Below are 18052 nucleotides of genomic sequence, written 5' to 3' on the forward strand. Positions count from 1 at the left end.
TACAAAATCACAATGAATCTGTTAATCCACTTGGGAGCATGTGTAGTCCATAACTGTAAGTGACCACATCAGAAAAAGACTGAGTCCATATAAATAACATTGTGATGCAGCTCAGAGTTCTATACAAAGAAAAATAATCCATGTCCAAAATCAGCACAAGAAAGAAAAGTATTAGGGTCAAAATAGGTTTTAAAAAGTCATGACTAAACAATACAAGGGCTGGGGATTTAGCTTAGTGGCATAAGTGCCTGCCTTGCAAGCACGCAGTCATGAGTTCGATCCCCAGTACTGATTAAAAAAAAATAGAAAACATCTCATGTTCATATCTGTAAACAAGACTTTGACAAAATCCATTATTGAGACATGAAAAAAATCTCTAAAGAAAACAGGTATAGAATTACCTTTATCTGGTAAAAGTAATTTATAAAAAATTTGCTGGTAATATTACATTACATGGAAAAAATTGAAAGCATTTTCTCACCAATTGAGGAGACACAGAAGTCTCCTGATGGATGGTTCTGAGACTTTTGGCTGGGTAGGGCTTTGTATCTCTGGGAACTGTGAGGCTGGTTCAACCTCCCAAGTGCTGGGATTATAGGTGTGTCCTCTGTAATATATTCCTTAAGATTTTAGCCGGAGCAATTATAGAAGAGACAAATAAGAGGGATACAGATAAAAAAGGAATGAATCAAACTATCACTATTTGAATATTACATGTTTCTGTGCATGAGAGATCTAAAAAAAAATCAAAGACTCCTAAAATTAATAACAAGACTTACTACTAGAGGATGATACAAAATCAAAACACAGACTCCAACAGTATGACCAAGCTAGCTGCATGGGTGCTGGAGATTCTGAACTCTGCCCAGCCAGGAACAAAGCCGTCATGCCATAGTTTGAGGAATGCACCTCAGCTAGCCACATAGATCCTAAAGGTTTTGAACTCACCCAGTCAGGAACAAGGCCCTGGTGCCTCAGTGGATGTGCCTGAGTAGCTGCATGAGTCCCAGAGGTTCTGAAGTCTGCCAAGTCGGGCACAAGTCCTTGATGCCATGCTCTGGGGGTGTGTTCCTGCTAGCAGCATGGGTCCTGGAGGATTAGAGTTCTGCCCAGCCCAGCATCCCAGAGCAATTGGGAAAATGCCCAGCCAGCCTCACAGTTCCCAGAGGTACAAAGCCCTAACCAGCCAAAAGTCTCAGAACCATCCATCAGGAACAACCATCTGAGCCAATGGGTCCTGGAGGTTTTGAGTTCTGCCCATCACAGCACAAGGCCCCAGCACCATAGTTCAGGAGTGTGCCCCAGCTAGCCATATTGGGTATCAAAGAATCAAAGCTCCGACACCCCAATTCAATCCAACCACACAGGTCCCAGAAGAAAATAAAATAAAGCATGATGTAGTCTCAGTCCTCTAGCACACTAAGGACAAACGGAGACAGAATTGGAAGACACTGGAAAATGCACAACTGAACTTTCTGAAATGATAGCAATTGAAGCAAAGAAACAACTCCATGAAGCTATAGAGGAAATCAGATCAGAAATAATCTCCCAGGTTTAAAAAAAGTGACAAACATTATGAAAGAAATGTTGAGTGTATCTAAAGAAGACATAGATAAAAAATAGGGGAACATAAAATGATAGAAACTTTGAACAATATAAGACAGAATGCATGAAACAGATTCAAAGGGCTATACAGAAAAAAATTCCATTAAAAGCTGGAAAAACTGCTTGAATGAAGCTAAAGATAGACTCAAACTTTGATGACAGGATGAAAGCTTATGACCATAAAGAAAAGATCTCTTAAAAATAACAAGGAACCCGGAAACAATAATTCGACAGCTGTGATGCAAACAGAAACAATGTAAGATTGATAGGTGTAAACGAAAAAGCATAGGTCAACACAAATGGTATAAGAAGACCATTTGCAGAAATAATAGAAAAATTTCTAAGCATGGGAAAAGAATCTGATACACAGATAAAGTGATGCATATAGAACCCCAATTAGCCTTAACCAAAATAAATCACCAGACATAGTAATTAAGATTCCAGAAATTCAGCACAAGAATAGAGTACTAAAAGATGTCAGAAAAAGAAACACATCGCCTGTGAAGGAAAACCATCAGAACCAGCAGACTTCTCAGCACAAACTTTCAAGTCAAGAAGAGCTTGGAATGAAGTATTTCAAGTCCTGAAAGGAAACAACTTCCAACCCAGACTGATGTACCCTGCAAAATCTGAAAATTGGTGAAGAAATAAGATATGTCAATGATATAGAACTGAAGAAATTCTTGACCACCAAACCAATACTACAAAAGAGTACTAAAAGGTCCCCTAGAGAGAGATAAAGATGGCTGTAATTCCAAGAACAACCGCAGAAGGAAATCACCAAGCAGGGCAAACAGAGAGAAAACATAGAGAACCAACAACAGAAAGATAACAGGACAAAGATGAGTCAGAACCTATCAGTTATAGTCATCAACAAAAATGGTCTCAACTCACCAATAAAAAGAAACAGACTGCCAAAGTGGATTAAGAAACAACATCCAACAATATCCTGTGTACAAGAAACACACTTACTAAAAAAGATATTCATAGATTAAAAGTCAAAGGGTAGAAAACAATATTCCATGAGACCAGAACAGAACAGAAAAAATTGGAAGTATCTATTCTGTTTGCAAACAACATGAACTTCACACCAAAAATGATCAAAAGGGATCAAGAAGGTCACTACATACATGTTAGGGGAAAATTTCAAGAAGAGATTACAATAATAAGTATATGCACCAAATATAGGAGCATCAAACTGTGTAAGACAAATCTTAATAGAAACCGGGCATGGTGACTCATGCCTGTAATCCCAGCACTCATGAGGCTGAGGTGGGAGGATCGTTGTGAGTTCAAGACCAGCCTGGGCTACAAAGTGAGTTCAAGGCCAGCCTGAACCGCATAGCAAGCCCTGACTCAAAAAAGACAAAAAAAATATCTTAATAGATATGAAAAACCAAGTAAGCAATAATACAGTTATACGGGGGGACATAAACACCCACAAGGAGACAGATCAACCAAACAAAAACTTATCAAAGAAATAATAGAACTAAATCAAACTTGTGAACAAATGGACCTAGTAGATGTGTACAGTGTTCCACAGAATAACATCAGAATACATGTTCTCAGCTGAACATGGGTCATTCTCTGAAATAGATCATATAATAGCCCACAGAAAACACTTAAGTAAATGCAAAGGAATTGAAATAATCCCATGCATATTATCTGACCATCATGCAATAGAATTGGAAATTAAAAACAAAAAACCCCATAGCAACCCCATAAATTAAACAGTACTCTCCTAAATAACCAATATGTCACAGAAGAAATTAAGCAATATCTACTATCAAACAAAAATGCAAATACAATTTACCAGAACCTATGGGATACAATTAAAGCAGTTCTCAGAGGGAAAATTATTGCAGTAAATTCTCACATCAAGCAAGTGGAACGAACACAAACAACCTAATGCTGTACCTCTAACTTCTGAAAAAGAGCAAGTCAAGCCCAAAGCCCAAAGAAGGGAAAAAATTGTAAAGATCAGTGTAGAAATCAATGCAATTGAAACCAAGAAAACAATACAAAGAATGAATCAAAGAGTTGGTTCTTTGAAAGAACAAATAAAATTGATAAACCCCTAGCCAACTTCATCAAAAAAAGGAAATAAATTCAAATCCACACAACCAGAAATGAAAAGGGTGAAATCACGGCAGATCCTGTGGAAGTAAAGAAGATTGTCAATACTTACTATTAGGTTCGTTAACACAGAAGAAATAGACAGATTCCTAGAAGCATATGAATTACCAAAACTGGATTAAGAAGATGTAAAAAGGTGGAATAATCCAATTTTAGTTAATGAAATTGAAAATGTAGTTAGAACTTTTACAAACAAATAAAAGCCCAGGTCCTGATGGATTCACTACTGAATTCTACAAGAAATTTAGGGAAGACAATGCCAACACTCCTCAAACTTTTCAATGAAATTGAAAGGGAAGACATTCTCCCTAACTCATTCCTGGGGGCAAATATTACCCTAATACTGAAACCAGAGAGAGAGCCAACCAAGGAAGAGAATTACAGGCCAGCCTCCTAACGAACAGAGATGCAAAAATCCTTTATAAAATATTGGCAAAAACAATGCAGCAAATCATGAAAAGATTACACTACAATTAAGTAGGATTCACCCCAGGAATGCAGGGATGGTTCAACACATGCAAATGAATAAACACAATATACCATATCAACAGAGGCAAAGAAGAATCATGTGATCATCTCAAGAGATTAAAAAAGATTTTGCAAAATCCAACACTCATTAATGACAAAAATCCTATGAAACATCAGAATAGATAGTCTCTACCTCAATCTGTTAAAAACCATATGTGACAAACCAACAGCCAATATTTTACTAATTGGACAATAACTGAAAACTTTCAACATATAATCGGGATTAAGGCAAGGATGTTTATTATCACCATTTCTAATCAGTATAGTTCTGGAAACATTAGCCAGAACAATTAGACAAGAGAGAAAATAAAAAGAATAAGGATAGAAAAGGAACAAGTTAAGTTATAATTATTTGCAGATGACATGATACTCTACATAAAAGACTCCCAGAATTCCATTGAAAGAGTTGTGGATGTAATACCCAAATTGGTCCCAGACCATTATCAGACATAAAGCAGCTGGACTATGAAGTCAGGGCTGACTGAATTTAGCGGGGTGTTTATATGACAGGCAGCAGGAGCCTAGGCAGAGGCTATTTGATTGTTATAACATGTATCTGTTTACTATTCTATAACTGTGCTTTTACTATTTACATAATTATATACTTGCATATATATATGGAGATATAGATACCCTTATAGCATAACCATATTCATTCCTTGAAGCTCAAATTAGCTTGATACAAAAAGCACAAAATGAAATTTTAAAATACTGGCCAGTGACATGCAGGTCTCCACTACCGCGACGTAATGTGAGCACAGGGTGTACCCGTGCCATTCTGTGCTCTGCAAGAGCTTCTCCCCTGTGCTGTTCTGCCTGGTGACATTTGCTCCTTACTCCACCAAGGTCTGTATACACCCAGGGTACCCATGCTGCGAGGCTACCAGAACATCATTGTTGCTGTGGCAGTCCACTTCATCCAGTGAGATGCCTTGTTCTTACATGAATGAAGACACCACAAGAGAATCTTTTCCTGGCCCTAGCAACCTGCATAATGAATAAGGCTTGGAAAATCCTTAGACAACTCAGTTCTGCAAAGGCTTCAGTTTCACTCACTATCCAACGTACAACTCCATTCTTGGTGGCCAGGCCCACTGAAGTCAGCTTCTCCACGTTCTGCTCATTGAGACAATCTTGCCCCAGTAGAGAGCTGGGGTGCTGCAGAAATTCTGCATGGCCTCCTGATGCAGCGATGGTCTTAAGGTTGTTTCCAGTGTCACCAAGGATTTTGTCTAGATGGTCTGCAGCTAGGTGTGGCAGGAGAGATATTGGTCCTTTTTTAATGATGTTCAAGATGCTTTTTACTTTTTTCGAATGCTCATTCCTTTCTCCTGGGCCTTGAGAGCTGTCCAGGCTGTGCCACTGACCTCTCCTCCAGGGGGTATCTGTGGCTGAGGACTGCGAGCAGAAAGCCTTGAGGCGGCAGCAGGTGCTGTCTTCTCAATTTTTTGATTATGTGGATCAGTAAAGGCCTGCTTAAGAAGCCTTTATTCTGGTTTTCATGTGCATTAGGCAGAGCCACATTTACCAGGATGAGGTGAATTCTCAGCTTTCTTAGTGGACAACTTGCGTGAGTCACAGAGGACAGTGGGTGCCTTTCTCCAGGGAGGACTTCACAAGAGAAAGAACACAGAATGGCGACATGGTGGAGGGAGAGTTCTCTGAGCTTCCTGGAGAGCAGGCTTTGCCAGAAAAGCTGTCAGGGGTTGTACACAGACTAAAAATTCTGTTTTTCTGAAGTTGCCTTGAGAAAAGAGGCAAGCTGTTGACTGGATTTAGTGTAAGGCACATGCAGTATGTCATCCATGTCGAGGTCATAATGTTCCAGTTCACCCAGTGCAGTGCTGGGCTCAGAGCTCTTGCCTGGCGAGCTGCCGCCTCCATCTTTGTGGCCGACCTCCTCAGTCTGGGGACCCTGGCCAGTCTCTCCCCCTTTCTGGTACCACCTTATGGTTCTTTTTGTCATCACTTTCATTGTTCTCCAGAGTCCCTGGCCAGTGTGTTAGTGGGGAAACCCGCTTCACAGGGTGGAACTTACTGTACACATCGGCGATTCCTGTGGGCTCCTGCATGTTTGTGGTGAGCGTGGAGATGCCACAATCCCAGCTAGAGGTAGAAACTGCGCTGTCTTCATTTTGTGAGTCACATCTTCAGCACAGTTCTGGGACGGTCTTAAGTGATGTGACTGAATAAGATACATTATTGCTGAAGTCAATTTTACCAAATCAAGGTATTCAGGAGCTTCCATTGTTATTCCTTGCACATTTTTTGAACAGTAGAATACATTTATTGAGAGAAAGAAAGCTTCTGTCTGAAGAGAGACAGAATGGGTCCTGAGCGGGTCGCCCAGGACTCTGTCTTTTCCAGGGATTTTATAGCGTAAAACCATGGGGTCAAGGTGGGAACTCATAAAACAGGTGGGCATAAGGTGGGACATAACTACAGTTAGCCAAGAAGATCAATATTTAGGTAAAATTTATTAAATTGGGGACAAATGGTTTCCCAAGCGACGTAGGAAGCGGGCATTATTAGAGATCAGTGACTCCTCCTATAGGGGTGACTCTTGGCTTCTCAAGGTGATCAGATTTAATCCCTATGGATTATACTTAAGGGTGTGGTTGCATTTGTTTTGTCTTCTGTTTTGAGATCTAGCCCACAGCAAAATGTGTGTGTCCCCTCCAAGGTTATCAGACATCTTCCACAAGGGTCTAGCCCTGTCAGACTGCCTATAATATTTCTAACGGGATCAGCTGCCTGTCACATTCCCGCCCTGAAGAAGTAACCAAAATTGCTGTGAGGGGTAATGGACAATGACCAATCGAGCTGCTTCAGGCTGAGCAGGGTCACAGTGCTGAATGGCCGAGGAACTTCTGCAGAGATCCTGTCTAGAGGCCCTCGATAGACACCATGCATTCTCATCTTGGGTATGCACACAGCTTTAACTCTGGAGGAGACAAAGCCACAGAACAGCTAAGTACGTGTGGGCCGAAGAGTGAAATCAGTAAGACAATTATGGGTATAGTTAACAAAGATGTCCACCAAGAGAAACTAGAATTCATTTGTATAAGAACAATGTTCAGGAATTTTAGAATTTTAGAATGTCTTTGATTTGTTCTCTGATGGTTTGAATGGCTACTGAGATATCAGCAGGAGAATCAGGAAAGTGGGCACAGAGTTCAGCTGCTTACCCATCTCTAACGCTGGGCAGCACGGTCAGTGTGAATTGAGATGCTTGGTCCTGTGGATTTATTGCCCGACCGTGTCCACCTTTAGATGCCCACACTTCAGGATTTATTTCTGTCTCCATGAGGGGAACGCAGCACACCTGACCTGGGTGCATATGCATGACAGTATTTACACCTGATAAAATGTCTCCTCCTAAGAGAGGACCTGGACTTTCAGGCATCATCAAAGATGAATGTGTAAAAAGAAAACTATCCCAGTTACAGCCTAAAGGTTGTGAAAAGTAGGGAAAGGCCTCCTCGCAGGGACTCAGTTCACTGGAAGGAGAAGGAGGCCAGGGATAAAAAGCAGGACCGAGAGGCTTGTGCCAGTGTCCAGCACTGGGCTGGTTTCTTTTCCCTCCGTGGTCATGGTTACCCGGGACTCTCTGTGCAGAGGACAGTCTGGTCAGACGGAGAGGGCAGCAAGTGCCCCGGCCCTTCAGTTCTGCTGGACCAACTGATAGGATGGGTCTGAACCCTGGTCCTTGACCTCAGAGGGGAGTCCGACCTCCAGTGGTTACCTTGGCACTGGGACGTGGCGCAGGGGGCTTCTGAATGCCGTCCCCCTTAAGGTGACCTGGCCTGTGGCACTGATAGCAGATCTGCCTTGTCTTTGAATTCTTCTTGGAGCCTGGAGAATCAGACTTAGAGTCTGTTTCTTTTAACAGGCTGCAGCAAAAGCAGCTGCTTGTTCTCCGTCTCTTTGTTTTCTCTCCTCGGCTTCTTCCTTATTAGGAAGACACTAAGGAGGAAACTTTTACTAAGGTATGAAGAGAGCTATCCAGAGCAAAGGCTATCTTTTGTAGCTTTTTTCTAATATCGGAGTCTGACTGTTAATAAACTTATCTTTAAGCAAAATCTGTCCCTCTATTGAATGAGGATCTGTAGACATATGTTTTGTTATTGAATCTGATACATGATCTAAGAAGTCATAGGGCTTTCACCCTTTTCCTGAGAAGTAGCTGGCAATTTAAAATAACCATAAACCTTGGTTTTTGTCCTTCTTAGACCTTCAAGAATACACACTTGAAAATGTCTCCTGTTCAATCTCCTATATTGCTGGCAGGCCACCTGGGGTCTTGGGTAGGAGCTGCTTGTGCCCCTGTGGGAACTGCTGGTTCCCCTGACTTTCTGTCTTCTGGCCTTTTAAAAATAACAATATGATATTTATCTCCAAAGGTAATAGCAGCTTGTAATGCTGTGTCTCTCTCACTAGAAGTCAATTTTTTTTCACCTCTATACTAATGAGGATAGAAGTCAATTTTTGATTTAAGAGTAACGTGACATTTCCCAGCCTAGCTCATAGGTCTGAGCAAATCCTCTAAAAACGTCAATGTCCCAGGGTCATCTGAAAATTCTCCCAGTCCTAGTTTAATTTTCTTTAAATCACTGAGAGAAAGAGACTTATGAATGGGAGTGTTCTCAGAAGGATTATAGTTATTATACCTGGAGCATAGGTAAGAATTCTTTTAATGCAAAGAAAATTTTGACATACTGCATTTGTAGCCATTTTTTCCCTCTTTCTTACAATATGATTTTAGTTGTAAAAGAACATCATAATTAATTCTTCCCTCTGTATTCCATTTTGGCTCCAGGGCTCCAATTGTCTCTTTTTCAGCATGGAAGGGCTGAACATCTTTCAGTGTTTAAGCATGCGTTCCAAGGGTGGTAGGGGCTTTGGCACTGAGTTGCCCATGTCTGTAATGTAAAAGCAACATGTAAGACTGTGAAAGCTTTTGTAACAGGAATTGAGCTCAGGAACCTCCCTGAGCTCTCTTTAGCCCTCTGGTGCTAAGACTTTGACACTGAGCTATCTGACTACTTTGCATATTTTGAGTAAGGTCAAACACTTCCATTTCATGGGATAGATGGACGGCAGTGCGGGAGAAGGCGGCTGCCCTGCTCTGTCACAATACAGCCAGGCCCAGCCGGGATGTGTGGCCAGGAGCACTTTATATATTTAATAATACTTCTGTCCTGGACCAGGTGAGTGCTCAAAGAGCTAACAGTTGGCATGAGCCGACAGTCACAGCACAGACCTGACAGGCTGTGATGGTGTGACGTCTCTGAGAGCAAGAGAAGGCCACACAGGAGGACGTTTGGTTCTCACGTCAGCTGCAGGCAGTAACTGCTAACCTTACAGGTACGGCAGTCTCCTAATGAGCGAGGTTTACCGCCCGGAATGTCTCTGTTCTACCTTTATAAGTCCTCGTTCATCTTCACGTTTGCTGCTCCACTTATACTCTGCATTTTCATGCTCCGCCCACAAAATCGTTGAAAATCCAACAAATACTGACAATCCAAAGAAGTCTTTCTTTTAGCTCCAAAAAAGTCTGGCCTTCCTAGTCACACCCACAACTTTATTGCATTTTGTCTTATATTTTATCTTTTCCACAACCACAACCCTAAGACTGGTAGCCTGGCCAACTCTAAATGTAAAGAACATCTTCAATCTGATAAAAATCGTTAATGAAGTTATTAATGAAGTCATTTAATATTGTCATCATATTAAATAATGAAAATACTGAAAACTGTCTTAAAATCTGGAATAAGACAAGGTTGTATGATGAGTACCGTAGTAGTGAATATGGTACTCAATATAGAGGTTTAACATAATATTCCTGTTCAATGTAATATTCAGCAGATTAACCAGAGCAATCGGCAAGAGAAAGAAATATACAGGCAATGCAAGGGAAAGAGTCACACTACCTTTATTTATAAATCGCAAGATTCTTTACATGGAAAAGCCAAATGAAATTTCAAGACAGCAACCTAGAATTATTAAACAAACTCAATAATTTTGCAAGATACAAAATAATCATAAAATTAAAAGCAACCCTGTAAAGAAATATTCACTGAGAAACACATCAAGAAAACAGCCCCATTAACTACAGCATCATAAATTTAAATACAGTGAAATTAACCTACCCAAGGAAGTGAGAGATCTCTCTGATGAAAATGCGTGTATATTTGAAAAAGGAAATCAAAGAAGACATCAAAAATAGAAGCATATTCCCTTTTTCTGAATAGGCAAAACAAGTTACCACAAGGGCAGTATTTCCAACACTGAAGCGTAATTTGAATGCAGCTGCAGTCAAAACACCAACAGCATCCTTCATGGGAGAGACCAAAAGAGCAAAACCATTGCTGGCTGTAACACAGAAGCAGAGGGAATCACAGTGCCAGATTTCCAGTTATTTTACAAAGCTTCCGTGATCTACACAACATGTTTCATGAAAAACAGACATGCAGCTCAGTGAAGCCAGGAGAGAACGTGTACACGTACAGGTACACTCGGCAGCCTGATCTTTGAAAGAGTCTCCAGAACACATGCTGAAGTAAAGGTAGCCCCTTAAATAAACGGCGCTGAGAGAAGCTGTTGTCCATATCGAGGAGGTTCAATCGAGACCATTATCTCTCAGCACGGACTCAACTAAAATTAGATCGAAAACCTAGAGAGAAAAACAGAAACACACAGTCTTCTTCAAGGTGAAATAGACATAGACATCTACCATGATTTTCTGATCAGAAAAATGATTTCAGATGAAATAACATCAAGAATCAACAAATGTTATCACAGCAAAATAAAAACTTTTATTGAATGTTATTACTTGATGTTATGGGCTTGCTCCTGTGATCACATCGGGGTCCTTTTTCTGATTTCCGTATTTATTTATATTCACTTTGTTTTTGTCTTTTTGAGACAAGGTCTCCCTATGCAGTTCAGGCTGACGCTGTGCTGACTTTGTAGCCCAGGTGAGTCTTGAACTTGCAACGATCCTCCTGCCTCAGCCTCCCAAGTTCTGGGACTACGGGAGTGCACCATCATGCCAGATGTTTTATTCACTTTGTAAACATTGAACATTTTGGCTTCAATGTTTCCTTCTAGAATATCCTTGACAATTTTTTTATAATGCTGTTTGGAGGTGATGAGCTTCTGGAGGTGCTCCTTGTTGTGGAAATATTTCATCACATTTCATTGTGAAGGGGGTTACATAAGATGGACTTGGACGTTGTTATGGTGTAGGGTTTGAAACACCTCCTCACCGCATCCTGACCTTCAGGGTCTGTGTTGAGAAGTCTAATGTTAATATAGCAGGTCCCCATGTACGTGAAATTTGTTGCTTTCCCTAACAGTTCATAAGATTTTGTCCCTGTAATGAATATCTGGCAGTTTAAGGTCCGTGTAGTATGGAGAAGTTTCTCTCTTATTCCAGGCTACCTGACATCCGGTATGTCTCTCCTGTGTGTACGTATATTTCTTTCACTGCACTTGAAGTTTTCTGCTTGATTTCTGTGAGCAGTTTTGCTCATGTCAGCCATGATGTTTTGATTTTTCAGTCATGCCAACTACTTAGTCTTCTGCACCATGCAGCAGGCGGTGGATCCCTTTTCATGACCTCACGGTGCTTTTCAGGTGTCTGAGTAGCCGCTCTTTGGGGCCATCATCGTACACACTCTATGAAATTATGGCCTCTCACGGATCGCTGTTACTATCCATACTTTCAATATAATCTTTAATATCTTTAACCCAAAATCACAATGAGTGATGAACAGAGAAGATGTGGGTTTCTTATACAATGGACACTTACTCTGTCATAAAGAAAGAGACAAGCTTGAGATATTCCTAGTATGTGGAGGAAACTGGACACAACACTGTTAAGTGAAATAAATTGGACACACCTGTAGATGTCTAATTGTTACTCTGATGTGAGAAACTGAAGGGCAAATAAGGACCAAAGCGTGTATTAGATATTGTCAAATAGGAAGAAAACGTTCAAATGGAGAGGGGAGCAAAGGAAAGTAGGGGGAAAGAAAAAACGGAAAAGGAAATAAAAATCAGAGAAGAAGGAAAACACAGAAACAAAGCTTTTGTCAATGTGGAGAAAAGGAGGGTTTGAGGGAGGGTAGGGGAGAAAAGAAACAAGCAGACATGTACAGATTCTCCATGACAAACGTCATCATATGTACATCTAAAATGCACCAATAACATTTGATTTCAAGAAAGAAAAAACAACTGTAGTCTTCTCTACTTGTCTTTGAAATATTTTCCTGCACACGAGTTCTTTGGTAAATGATCGTTCACATTTGAATCATGCTGTTCAGTGCGTCTGAGTCCTGCCCAGGGTCTTCTGAAAGCTTCTGGCCACTTTGGGTACAGAGCACTTTGGTTTCCTGTCTAGCTTTATCTTCTGTGAGCCTGCGGAGTCCCACTTCTGTTTTCTCCCCTCCACCAACATTCTTTAGGGTAATCACTGTGTACAGCTCATGCTGTTCTCTCCCTCAGTCCTGCCTGAGTTGGTGTGGGAACGGGAGTGTGGGAGGCATTTTCTTACATTTTTTTTCTAATGGTTAATTGTTTTTGTTTGTTGATTTTTCATGTTGAGTTTTGCACATGCTTAGAGTGAACACGTTTTGCTGCTAGTATAGAGATATCCTCAGTTATTCTTCACTGATGTACTTTGGGTGTGGCTAACTAGAGTCCTTTGCGTCTGTGGTAAGATCTAGAACCCCAGTTAATTTGGTCAGTGAAGATCTGGGGTAACTGGCCCACAGCCGAATTCTTTGGAAATGTACCCTAGTAATACTGTTACTGTCAAAAATGTAATCACAGTGTTGTCTTACACAGAAAACACAGTAATAGTGAATTTGCTGTGTTGGTAGTAACATTAAGCAAATCAGTTTTAGAAGTACCATTCAAGACTAACTCAATATTAGATTCCATAGGAACCTTTTATATACCAACATTAACCTAGAGAATAAATCCACCTTCACAGTGTTAACAGCCTGACAGCCTCGCTACTGATGCACACTGCAATGCACTAAAACTAAGTTATATCTCTACTAATGGTAAAAATGAATCCAAGCATAATCCCACAGTCTGAACTGCTTAAAACATCAGTAAATCTTTCTGGTTTATAAAAGATGTAAGAGGCTAGGACAGGAGGAATCCAAGAAGAAAACTTTGAAACCTGAAAGTGGCCAATGTCAGGGGGACAGAAGAACAGGTAAAAAGTTCCTAAAGACACTACAGGAATCTTTGCACAATACGTAAAAGTTAATAGGAAATTTTGTGGAACAGTAGAATAAAAAGTGACAAAATGTACTAGAGGATGACAAAGAAGTCAAGGGAGAAAAATTAAAACAGAGAAAGAAAAAATGCATAAATCTGAGAAGGTACATGTAAGAAAGTCCGATTGGAGGACGAAAGAAGCTTCCCCAAGACATGCAAACAGTGAAGTGCACTGAGGGGAGAAAGCCACGCGTGCCTCTAAGAAGTGGAAAGAGACGAGGAAGAGCAAATCTTGGTGACTGTTGCTTTGTGTCTTCTGCTATCTACGGTTTGGGGTGTCTCCAAGTCCAGACAGCTCCCTGCTCGTGCTGGGATCCAGAAGGGAGTCAGCACCCACATCTGTGCCAGGCACTAGGGCTCGCACACCGTCGCCTGACTTTCAGGTCCGGACTGAGTCACCCGGGCGATGGCTGTGCGTGTGGCCCGCGTCCTCGAGGTCAGGGCTGGCCGCCTCCTTCCAGCCTTCCGTCTGACCCCAGCTGTCTCCAGTGGTCGCTCTCATCCAGTTTCTTAAGGACAGTAACAACAGAAATAGCCCCGGGAATGCAGCAAAGCCCATCCGACTCTCATCTTCCAGATATATATAAATCCCTGATGATTCTCTTTCTGATTGCTTGGGATACACTCTTGGGGAGTAATTTAAAAGTTTTGTCATAAACATTCCTGTCTTCTAAGCTTCAGGAAAGCTTTGAGTTATTTCACATTTCATGTAATCTTGCTATTATGTTTTTTCATAAATGACTTTTACCAGATTGATGAAAGGTTTTTGTAGAACTCTCTTCCTCAATCAAGAAAACAACTTTTTTGAATAAATATTGGATTTCATCCAAGGGTTTTCTGTATCTATTCAGGTGGTTGTGTCATGTTTCACTAGTCTCACATTTATTGATTTCACCTTTGAACTTTGTTTTCCTTCCATGTACAGCCTTTGTGTCTGGGTGTCTGTTTTTCTAGGACCCTGATGTGCACGATCAGATTATTTATGTGAACTCACTCTGTTTTTCTGATGTAGAAATTTACATCCCCAAATGCTAACCCAGCATGGTATACTGAACCCATGAGGCTGTTTGGAATTGTTGACTTTAATACATAAAATCATTCAGCCAATTTTATTTTCCTATCTGTGACATGGGGAGGATGAGTACGTGCCCATCGCCATGTGGGAAATGGCACAGTGATCTCCATGGCTTTGGTGAAAATCGTTCTGTGTGTTTATATTTTCTTTTTAAGACTAAGGGGAAAATTTGGGAGAAAAGAATAAAGGATGAAATGCAGTAGGCACAATTGTATAATTGTTTAAGTAGTGAATGTATCATAATCAAAACCGAAGAAACAAACTAAGCACAAACTACTGTTGTTGATTCCTACAGTCTGACAGTCTTGCCACGTGCTCTGTCTGTCCTTGAACTCACTATGAAGTCCCTGTTGATCAAGAAGTCGCTGTAGTTCTCTTACCTCAGCGTTCCGTGTGCGAGGCATGTCGGCGCCTGCCACGATGCCTGGCAGGTAAGACAAGGTTTACCTAATAGTGCTGCACTGAGCTTCGGCTGGAGCTTGTCATGTTTTATTTTGACACACACTTCACAGAGTTGCACGATCCCTCCCCAGATTGGTTTTAATCATGCACTTCTCCTGTGCTTCAGTGGTAGGGTTACTACAGAAGTTGCTGGTACCACCAAGAATTTCTTGATGATGAGCAGGTGGTAAATAAAAATGCGAAGGATAAACTGTTCTCTACACTTCCGATCTGACTCTGTTAGCAGTGTGCACTATGCAATGTTTTGATAAGAATTTGAAATGAGCTGCAGTGAAATCACTCCCACGTGCATGCGTGTAAAGGCAAATGGTGTATTCTGCAATGTAGTACAGTCTAAGAGGCACATCTGTCACGAATGTGCTTTTTAAAAATTTTATTTTGAAAGTAGTAAAATACAACAGAACAAGACAGAATAAAGCCAGCTGAGACTGTGTAGTGAAATTGGTACAGAACCTCACAGCAGGTTACGGGGGTAACAGTAATAGGTGTCACAGTCTATTTTGTTATCTTTACAGTAGTTGTTCTTTCAATCACGTATATCAAAATAAAATGCAATACAGAACATTATAGAACTTATCAAAACAGAATATTGAATAGAGCAGTACCATTAATCAGAATAAAGCAGAACAGTAATAAAAATATTTGCCTTCGAAGAGATGGTAGAAGGAAGTCCCCCTTATTTGCTATGGTCAACCTCCCAGAGATGCTCAGATTTCTGGTTCCCATTTGCTAACGGGGGACAAGGGAACAGAGGCATGGGAAGTGGGATGTTTGGCTCTAGGCCGTGCACAGTACGTTCACTAATTGCTTAGCAGGGAGGCAGGCTGCTTGCTTGGTTTCCCAGCATGCTAAGTTCCAACATGGCGCGAATCCCAAGAGACGCTGGTGGTTCTCGGAAATGTGCCTTTTTAACTGACTAAGATAAGTAGCAGGTGTTGTCTTGGATCTGTTTTACTGCTTGTTTGTTTTCTAAATGGCATCAACAACTTCAAATCCAATGTTAATCATTTGCTCTGGCTGAAACATGAGAAATAACAAATATCAAAGATTTTGTTTTGATATAGGTTTCCAGCTAGGTACTGAGCAAGCAGTAGCTACTCACAGTTCTGGATCTGAGAGTCAAAGGATGAGGTTAAGAACAAGAGTTTTTAGAGCTTAGAGCCCTGAGTTCTAGTGTAATACAGTCAAAAGGTCAAAATTCACATTTTCATAAAAGATCCTAATTATAATAAGACTCCAAAGCAAAAGCCACCCAGCAATAAACTTAGCAAGAGTTATAAGGATGTTATAAGTAGAAAATTACAACTTTCCACTGGACCTTAAAAAAACTGTAGATCTTAAATGAATGAATGCAGAGATATTTAATAGTTCATTATAAAATAGAGATGGATTTTTTTCCTTGGAGTGTGGTGGATGCCCACACTTGCAGGGCTGAGGATTGCCATGATCTCAAAGCCAGCCTGGACTACATGGTGAGACTGTCACAGAACACCAAATATGTAAGTAAGACAAAATATGGCTTTGTCCAAACTCACTTAACTTAGGTTAGGTTGAGGTATGGTGCTCACAGTATTAAGACAACCTACCGTATTTGTCATTCATGTTTTGATCTAACATTAGTGAAATGCAACCCAAAGGAAAATTATGCAGCAACTGAATCAAAAGACCAAACAGTACAGAATATTTTATAAAGCGCTGCACTACTTAGAAATAAGGAGGCAAAATAAGTCAAGGATGCCAGATGGTGTCACCCTGACAGCTTGCACAAGTCTTCTAAAGTGCAAGTGAAATCATTTTCTTCAAGCATCAGACAGTGGTACATATTGATGACAAAATAACTACACAGTTATCTCTACATTTGATAAAACAGAACACAAACGAACCACAAAATTACAGTTTCTATTTTAATAAATGAGTTGAGATTTCCAGTTTAAAAAACATTTATTGCCAAAGCACAAATGATATTTACGGCACCAAAAATGAAACAAATTAAAAACAGAATAAAGACTCTGCTTTGTTACAAAGAATAGAAAACATTCTGTCAAAACAATTATCAATACAGTCAAAAATTCCTGAGAATGTTTTGCAAATACGTCATATCATTTAAAGAACCTTAAAAGGTTAATTACAATAATGTATTGCACCTTCTTTGAGAAAATATATGGTCCTGCTGATCTCTGGCAGAAGACTCATATAATTAAAGATAGTTTTGGATGGCATATTGAATTATTAATTGCAAAATAAGCCATGCCAATGTGAGCCTAAAAAGTACAATCTAAAAATAAACAACTGATAATTTACACCCAAGATATTAATGGCTCTGATGCAGAGAAAAATAGGCAAAATTATTCACTGCTATAACCTTAAATCATGATGGAATAAGTACAGATATCTTCTTAGAATGTGAAAAACATGATGTTTAATAATTTACACATTGTTTTAAAATGGATGAACTTGTAAACTCATACACAAATTACTAGTTTTAAAATTATAAATTATGATATGCATTTAAATAATTTAAATAATTCTTGCTAGAATAATGGACAATATGGAGCAAAAGTTCAGATACAAGGTGATGCAAAACTGATAACAGTTACAGAAATTTTAATTTTGGAGTCAGGTTACAGCACAATGACTAAAAGAAAAAGAAAACAAAAAACCCTAAAAAATAATGAGCCTGTTGGCATGTACAGAGATACAAATTACTGCACCTGCAGATCTAACATAATACAAAATAAAGAAGATAATTATCATATACTTTAAGAAACAGTGTTAAACTCCTGTTTTGTTGCTTTCAAGAAAATACAGTCGTGTGAGCACAACATGTTTCTAAAAGTGATTTAAAATTACTTAATTCAAAGATTTACTTTAAGACTGAGCTTACAGCATCTGCACTTTGGAATATGTCCGCTGCCTGTGTATATTCTGGAGAAACAATTGATATCACAG

General features: G+C 40.0%; 1 protein-coding gene and 1 pseudogene across 1 annotated transcript in view; one reads left to right on the forward strand and one right to left on the reverse strand.

Moving 5' to 3' along the window:
• Positions 1-18052, forward strand: part of LOC101787477 (oocyte zinc finger protein XlCOF6-like) — a 502509-nt gene that overhangs the window by 48607 nt on the left and 435850 nt on the right. The window lies entirely within an intron of this gene.
• LOC100723764 (synphilin-1-like) lies at positions 4941-6517 on the reverse strand (annotated as a pseudogene).

This window comes from Cavia porcellus, unplaced genomic scaffold, assembly GCF_034190915.1.
Source record: "Cavia porcellus strain 051 isolate PalLab524CR breed Dunkin Hartley unplaced genomic scaffold, mCavPor4.1 scaffold_33, whole genome shotgun sequence".
Classification (NCBI taxonomy): domain Eukaryota; kingdom Metazoa; phylum Chordata; class Mammalia; order Rodentia; family Caviidae; genus Cavia; species Cavia porcellus.